Here is a 5,888-nt window from a genome sequence, read left to right as displayed (position 1 = left end):
TCAAAGTAAATAGTGCCCAGGATACAAGAGCCACCCACTGAGTGGGAGAAACTATTCACCCAATACCCATCAGATAAGGGGCTAATCTCCAAAATATACAAGGCACTGACAGAACTTTACAAGAAAAAAACATCTAACCCCATCAAAAAATGGGGAGAAGAAATGAACAGACACTTTGACAAAGAAGAAATACGCATGGCCAAAAGACACATGAAAAAATGTTCCACATCACTAATCATCAGGGAGATGCAAATCAAAACAACGATGAGATACCACCTCACACCCCAGAGAATGGCACACATCACAAAGAATGAGAATAAACAGTGTTGGCGTGGATGTGGAGAGAAAGGAACTCTTATCCACTGCTGGTGGGAATGCTGTCTAGTTCAACCTTTATGGAAAGCGATATGGAGATTCCTCCAAAAACTGGAAATCGAGCTCCCATACGATCCAGCTATACCACTCCTAGGAATATACCCTAGGAACACAAAAATACAATACAAAAACCCCTTCCTTACACCTATATTCATTGCAGCTCTATTTACCATAGCAAGACTCCTGAAACAACCAAGATGCCCTTCAACAGACGAATGGCTAAAGAAACTGTGGTACATATACACAATGGAATATTATGCAGCTGTCAGGAGAGATGAAGTCATGAAATTTTCCTATACATGGATGTACATGGAATCTATTATGCTGAGTGAAATAAGTCAGAGAGAGAGAGAAAAACGCAGAATGGTCTCACTCATCTATGGGTTTTAAGAAAAATGAAAGACACCCTTGTAATAATAATTTTCAGACACAAAAGAGAAAAGAGCTGGAAGTTCCAGCTCACCTCAGGAAGCTCACCACAAAGAGTGATGAGTTTAGTTAGAGAAATAACTACATTTTGAACTGTCCTAATATTGAGAATGTATGAGGGAAATGTAGAGCCTGTTTAGGGTACAGGCGGGGGTTGGGGGGGGAGGAGGGAGATTTGGGACTTGGGTGATGGGAATGTTGCACTGGTGATGGGTGGTGTTCCTTTTATGACTGAAACCCAAACACAATCATGTATGTAATCAAGGTGTTTAAATAAAAAAAAATTAAAAAAAAAAAGATGATACAAGTAATTTGTGAGGAAGAACCCCTGATGATGCTCAGAGAACCTTGCAGTGCCACAAACTGAACCTGGGCTCCGGTGTGCAATGCATGAAGTCCAATCCTTGGAGCTATGTCCTAACCTGTGACACAAGGTAAAACTCACTTATCTGGGACAAAATGATAGTAGAGGGTAGGGTGCTTACTTTACATGCAACTGACCCAGGTTTAATCCTCAGTATCCCATCTGGTGCTCTGAGCACCAGTGCACAGAGCCAGGAGTAATTCCTGACCAACACTGGGTATGGCCGCAAAATAAAAAACACAATAAACAGATGACTTATCGATCTATGACAATCATAAAGTTTAGCTGAACATTTATTTGAGTCCTTGTTCCACGAGCTTCAGAAATACTTGAGAAGCTTGACTAACATGCTTACTCTTTAGTATGTTCACAAGTATGCTCAATAAGAATCCCCTCAAAGGCTTATTTTTCAAACCCTGTTCTCCCTTGAACATATTTCTTGCTTGATTGTCTACTTCTCTCTCTAATCTGGAGAAGCTCATATTTCCTCTTGAACAGTTACTCGCTTCCTTTCATTCACCTCATACCTACGTAACTTTTGCTTTTGAATATACTTTCCAAAAGTGAATTAATTTCACAACAAAACATTACTTAGGACTAACTGATTCTAAATTATAATCAGTATTTCTTTAAACTGTTGATCTTTACTATAGTAATTTAGTCCTAAAATAAAATAAAAGAGAGTTGAAGCAATAACTGCTGGAGTTAAGACACTTGCCTTGCACTCTGCAGATCCCAGTTTGATCCCCAGCACTACATATAGTCCCCAGATCTCTACCAGGTATGATCCCTGAGAAAAGAATAAGGACACGGGCCAAATATCAAAATAAAATAAGATATTAAAGTAAAATAGACACATATGTATTAAATATGTTCTCTTCAATTAAAGAAACCAAAGATTTATTAATGCATAATTGCTTCTATCTTAGCAAAAATAATTATGCTTCTCTTTTAGAAAAATATAGCAAAAAATTCTTGTAGTTTATTATTTTCCTAATACATAAGATTATTTCCCTAAGACTTTATAAGATGATGTTTATAAAAACAAACAGTATTTTTATTATCATTTTGATAATAATTTTAATGTATGTACTTTTTTTTTTGCTTTTTGGGCCACACCCTATGACACTCAGGAGTTACTTCTGGCTATGCACACAGAAATTGCTTCTGGCTTGGGGAACCCTATGGGACGCCGGGGGGTTTGAACCATGGTCTGTCCTAGGCTAGTGTGGGCAATGCCTTTACCACTTGCGCCACCTCTCCGGCCTCATTTTAATATTATTTAGATTTTAGGGTTACTGCTTTCTGAAAGAAAATAAGACAACTAGTAATTAGTAAAATTTGTATGTGCATAAGCATAAAGAGATAAAATTGCAGGTTTGACTTTGACCAGTGTCTTGAAAATCAGTCTCTAAATAAAGATCAGTTTGAGAAAAAAAAGAATGCTTCAGCTAATGAATATCAATAAACTCAAGCTTTAAACTTTTCTAAGTAAAGGCTAATAGTAATCAAATACAGATATTAGGAAAAAAAGAAATAACACAAAAATATCACAAACCCCAAAACATTTGTAAATGTGCATTTTTGAATATCATAATGGAACAAAATTGACAGTTGTTTTGAAAACTAATTAAAGGTCTATATGTTTTTGAAAATTATGGGACTAATATATTACTTTACACATTATACTAGTCATATCTTCAATTTTGAAAACAATCAAAATTCTTACTAAAAAGCATAGCAATTTGATATAGCAGGTACATAGATATAGAAAATGCTACTTTTATAAACAGCATATTTGAAATATTTTATACCTTGACTATAAAATAATATCAAAATTAAAACATTAGGTATGAATCAAACTGTGTTTAGAAAGAGGGAAAATAATATATCAGAGATAATGAGAATTGAGTAATATGAATGCAACATGTATAAGTACATGTCTTATTATATTATTTTTTATTTTAAGACACTTATTTTGGAGAAACATACATTTTAGTTTTATATTTTTAAATAATTAGCTCATAATTGACACCTAGTTCATTAACTATATTAATTAGTGCATTAACTAGATTAATATGACCAAAATATTAAGTTTATTTTCATTTATTTTTTTACTTCATTTTTTCTGCTTTTTGTATCACAGGAAAATAATGCTTTTTCCCATAAAGACATGTAAAATAAGCTATTTTATAAGAGAAAATATTATTGTGATATATAAGATTAAATTGATGAAAAACAATGAAATATTTCATTGTGCACTCTATGATCTATTTGCTTAAAACTTATGTCTTGATACAGAGAGTAAGAGCATACCCTGAAAGTAGTCATTCCAGTTAAATACAGAGCAGCACTTACAATCCTCTCTGCACATCCAGGAGGATCCTAGGGCAGAGAACCAGAACTGAGACTACAGCAAGCCAGGTATTTTTCCTTCCCTCCAAAAATTTTTTTAATTTAATTTAATTTAGTTCATTTTTAATTGATTTTATGTGATTTGAAATAGTTTTTATATTATTGCTTTTTATTTGGAGTCAAATATAGTCTTAAGTTGTGCTTTATTTTCTATTTAAAGTGCAAATTGAGTCTTTAACTTTTCAGGGGTATTTTCAATGATTTTCTAGTAATAAGCAAAATCATGAATCATGTAAAAGTTTTAAAAGATATTCTCCAAGTTGCATTACATTTTTACATTCCATATTTGTCAGTGATTCTTCGAAGATGTCTTTGTTATTTTTAATATCAGGACTTAAAGAAAAAAGTATATGACTATGCTTATGTTGAATCTATTACTGGTTCATAATAAAAGATAAGAGAATTTTCATTCATTTCAGGACGTAAGAATGAAGTTACATGCCAAAGAACAGAAGTTACCATTAAGATGATATTCTCTGTGAAGAAGTTTATTTCCAAATAAAACTACACATCTGACTGGGATTTCTCTATCTTGTGTGTGTGCAGAGACACACAATCCAAAAGGAAATAATCAAATTATACTTGTTTACTTCATCATAATGTGTTTATTTTTATATAGGTCTTTAAAGCAAGTATAAAATATTTCTGTTTGGAAAACTCTACCAAATCCACTGTGTCATCTGAAAATTCAAAAAAATAGCCTTGAACTAAAAGTAGACTCAAATGATCCTAAGATTTTAAATCCCTAAACTCAATCTGGGTCAGCTAAACTTTAATCTGGGGAAGTGTAAGTGCTCTTAAAACACATACACGAAGAAAAGATTCTCTGGCAAAGAATGGCATGTTCTATGGTTGGGTAATATGCAATACCAACTTTTGATGTTGTACTACACAAAACTTGTTATGTCTTTATGAAAACACTGGGTAACATTTGTCAAATCTAAGAGAAGGGAAAATTTCAAGGTTATACCTGTAATTATTGCAGCATGAAGTCTAAAATACTTTTCATTTTACTCCTAGACACAGATCTTGAAGTGGTCAGTGTCTCTTCCAGAGTATGGATTAAATTAAAAGGCATAAATACTTTCTTCTTTCTCTTTAAATGTCAGGGAAGAATTAGGACAAGCTTTATATATTGACAAGGACTTTAAGAATATTATTTGCAAATGCTAATGATTAAAAACATACCTGGCATGAGAATTATAATTGACACATGACATTTTAGGAATTGATATCTTTAATTCAGATTGATAGAAGAAAATTAAACATTACAAAGGATCTTTGAAGCCAAAAATTATTTTAGTTTGAATCATGTATATTGAGAAGCAATAATAGGAGAAGTACTGCTCTACCTTGCTTTGTACCCATCCTTCACTCTGATCTATTGATTTAGTTTGATTCCTTTCTTCATTTTTTCTAAGACTTATAAAGGATATTATTTGTGCTCATTTCGGCAGCACATATACTAAAATTAAAATGATACAGAGAAGATTAGCATGGCCCCTGCGCAAAGAGTACATGCAAATTCATGAAGTGTTCCATATTAAAAAAAAAGAATATAATTTATTTTCTCTATATAAAAGCATAGTGCCAAACGTTAGTTTTATTGATAAAACTCAAAATGCATGATAAAAGAAAATAAAGCAGTTTGAAAAAAGAAGAATTATCGACCAGGCAAATGAAATAAGAGAGTGTATGGACAAGTTCCCTACACATTTTGTGCAAAACATCAAAAAAAAAAAATACAATTAAGGTAAGGTGCCTGCCTTGCCTGCACTAGCCTAGGACAGACCGTGGTTCAATCCCCTGGCGTCCCATATGGTCCCCCAAGCCAGGAGCGACTTCTGAGCTCATAGCCAGGAGAAAACCCTGAGCGTCACCAGGTGTGACCCAAAAACAAAAACAAAAACAAAAGAAAGAAAGAAACTACTATAGCAGTTAGTTCTATTACAAAAGTAATGATTGAATATGAAAGCCTTTAAGAGAAATTTGTTGGGTAAGATTATACATTGGTCATTCATAACTCTGTTAATAATAATAATATCTTTTAAGCACCATGATTACCAACATGTCTGTAGTTGGATTTCAGTCATAAAAAAAGAACACCCCCTTTCACCAGTGCAACATTCTTAATGAGAAAGTCATTGAACTTGGGGTCTGCGGTGGAGACGGGCTCTCGGTTCCATCAGCTGGAAGGTCGGGATGGAATTAACTTTGGAGCAGAATTTGGAGGACATGCCTTGGAACCCTATGAGATGAATATGCTGGGGTGATCTCTGTTCTAGTTCAGCAAGCAGCTAAGCTA

General features: G+C 33.6%; 1 non-coding gene across 1 annotated transcript; it reads left to right on the top strand.

The window, feature by feature from the left end:
• Positions 1-5,024: 5,024 nt before the first annotated feature.
• LOC126026791 (U6 spliceosomal RNA) lies at positions 5,025-5,131 on the top strand. The gene has a single exon (XR_007502010.1). It is a non-coding gene; the product is annotated as a U6 spliceosomal RNA (small nuclear RNA).
• The last annotated feature ends 757 nt before the right edge of the window (positions 5,132-5,888 follow it).

The sequence above is a fragment of the Suncus etruscus genome, chromosome 13 (assembly GCF_024139225.1).
Source record: "Suncus etruscus isolate mSunEtr1 chromosome 13, mSunEtr1.pri.cur, whole genome shotgun sequence".
Lineage (NCBI taxonomy): Eukaryota > Metazoa > Chordata > Mammalia > Eulipotyphla > Soricidae > Suncus > Suncus etruscus.
The sequence above is the reverse complement of the archived record's forward strand: the minus strand, read 5'-3'. Positions and strand labels throughout refer to the sequence as shown.